The 2,500-nt window shown below is 51.6% G+C and overlaps 2 protein-coding genes and 1 non-coding gene across 3 annotated transcripts in view; 1 reads left to right on the forward strand and 2 right to left on the reverse strand.

Annotated features, from left to right (window-relative positions):
* Positions 1 to 2,500, reverse strand: part of LOC133933439 (zinc finger protein 260-like) — a 627,571-nt gene that overhangs the window by 506,482 nt on the left and 118,589 nt on the right. The gene's annotated exons all lie outside the window — the stretch shown is intronic.
* The window catches only part of LOC133933462 (histone H4-like), a 556,161-nt gene that overhangs the window by 283,852 nt on the left and 269,809 nt on the right, over positions 1 to 2,500 (forward strand). The window lies entirely within an intron of this gene.
* On the reverse strand, positions 77 to 195 carry LOC133944271 (5S ribosomal RNA). The gene has a single exon (XR_009916064.1). It is a non-coding gene; the product is annotated as a 5S ribosomal RNA (ribosomal RNA).

The raw sequence follows: 2,500 nt of genomic DNA on the forward strand, positions 1-2,500 counted from the left end.
GTGTGGCCGTAAGCGTTTGAGTCCACCCTCTGAACCTTATTTATACATGTAAATACGTCAGGTAAAAGTGGAAAAAAACTTACAGCACCTGGTATTCCCAGGCAGTCTCCCATCCAAGTACTAATCAGGCCCGAACCTGCTTAGCTTCCGAGATCAGACGAGATCGGGCGTATTCAGGTTGGTGTGGCCGTAAGCGAATGAGTCCACCCTCTGACCCTTATTTATACATGTAAATACGTCAGGTAAAAGAACAAAAAAGCTTACAGCACCTGGGGCCTCATGTACTAAGGTTGCGTACGCAGAAAAACGTGGCGTACGTCCTTTTCCACGCTCACGTTCAGATGTACAAAACGTGAAATGACCGTAAAAATGTGCGGTCCCAACGCCAGCTCCAGAGCTGTCGTACGCACGTTTCTACAGCTATTGTTCCTTTGGCGACACTTAGAGGTGACGCTGGGAAACTGGGAAAAAAGGTGAAAATAATGACTCATCAGAGTGATTTGCAAATCAGAGACACACTAGTGAACAATTAACACACCTTGCAATTATATGGGTGGCTATAAAAGCATGCGCAATGGATGAAGAAAATTGTTTTAACAATGGCTGTGTTAGCGTTGTTAGAGGACATCGCAAATGGTCACATCCGAAGGCAACGTATATTTAGGGAACGCGAGGACTTACTCGCAAATGATGACGATTGGCTCATGAGCCGATTTCGTTTCCCCAGGCCAGTATTACTGGAGCTGTGCGCAGAGCTGCGGCCGGCCCTAGAGCGCCACACAGCCAGGAGCCAGGGGTTGTCCGTGCCCACACAGGTGCTGACCACGCTGGGTTTCCTGGCAACAGGGGCCTTCCAGCGGGAGCTGGCCGATCGGTCAGGAGTGTGCCAGTCCACCCTGAGCCGAGCCATGCCAGCTGTGTGGGACGGAATCATCCGAATGTCATCCAGGTACATCAAATTCCCATACAATGCTGTTGAACAGGCCCACATTAAAGCGCAATTTGCAGCAACAGCCGGTTTCCCTAATGTAATCGGAGCTGTTGACTGCACACATATTGCCATAAAAGCGCCATCACAGGATGAATTTGTTTACGTTAACAGGAAACACTTTCATTCTATCAATGTCCAAGTGATATGTGATGCGCAAATGCAGCTCCTTAACATCGTGGCAAGGTGGCCTGGTTCAACGCACGATTCATTCATTCTGACCAACAGCATGGTTGGGAACAGGCTGGAGGCTGGCACTGTACGCGATGGGTGGCTTCTGGGTGAGTAAATGCTTTATTCGTGTAATTGTCCCGTATGTATAAACCAGCGTAATGCACATCTGGGGCTTGTGCACATCCAAATATCATGTTTCTCTGACGTGTTCAGTATTCACGTCAGTAAAAGCGGGCGTAAAGTTAGAAATGTCGCCCGCGGTGCACTTCTGCATTCATTCATTGTGTGGTTTTTACGTTGTGTATTGTATTCTGCGGCTTCATCTGACCCCAGGGGACCGTGGCTACCCCCTAAGAACGTGGCTGATGACCCCTCTTACGAACCCCAACACCGACCAAGAGAGGAGGTATAATGACCTCCATTCCCGGACGCGAATAATTGTGGAGAGGGCAATCGGCCTGCTGAAGGGACGGTGGCGATGCCTGGACAGGTCGGGGGGGATGCTACTCTACAGACCTGAGAAGGTGTGCCACATTGTGATGGCCTGTGGCGTCCTCCACCACTGCCAGAGCAGCACAACCCCCCACTGGAGGAACCGGATGCCGGACCCGTCAACTGCAACCCACCCCGAGGAGCCATACGGGCCCGGCAGAATGTGATTTCAAGCATGTAAAGAGGCAAGGACAGAATTTACTTTGACACAATTGTATTTATTGACGCGCTTATGTCACAGAGTACATTTATAAGCCGATCAAGGCGATCATTAATGCCACCGATGGCTCTGACAATTTCTGCCTGTGACTCCAGCACAGCTCGGTTGAGGACACGGCCGGTCGGGTGGTTGGCAGATGAATTGGAGGCGCCGCGTGCAGCGGAGAAACCGGAGTCAGCGGTGACGCTGGAGACGCCAGCGGTGACGCTGGAGACGCCGGGGTCGACGGAGGAGACGCCGGGGTCGACGGAGGAGACGCCGGGGCCGACGGAGGAGACGCCGGGGCCGACGGAGCAGTCCGTGCCCTCTCCTTGCTTGTCTATTCAAAAATAAAAAATTTAAGTTAATAAACACGAGTCAAAGTCTTTAATATCCTGGCATCTTTACGCACGACTTATGTGTATTGTAAGCAGCCAATTGTATGACCAGTTTAATTACAGCATTTATGAATTCAGCATATTTACCTTGGGGATGATCGGTGTCCCCTTCATGGGCTCCCACCACTCCGGTGAGAGCTGTGTCACCGATCAAAGCGGCCACTCTCAAATCGAAGGGGGAGAGTTCCCCCACTCCCGTCCCCCCACCTGTTGCGGTCACGCTTCGGCGGTGGGCAGAAACCCTCCGCT

The sequence above is a fragment of the Platichthys flesus genome, chromosome 22, assembly GCF_949316205.1.
Source record: "Platichthys flesus chromosome 22, fPlaFle2.1, whole genome shotgun sequence".
NCBI classification, from domain to species: domain Eukaryota; kingdom Metazoa; phylum Chordata; class Actinopteri; order Pleuronectiformes; family Pleuronectidae; genus Platichthys; species Platichthys flesus.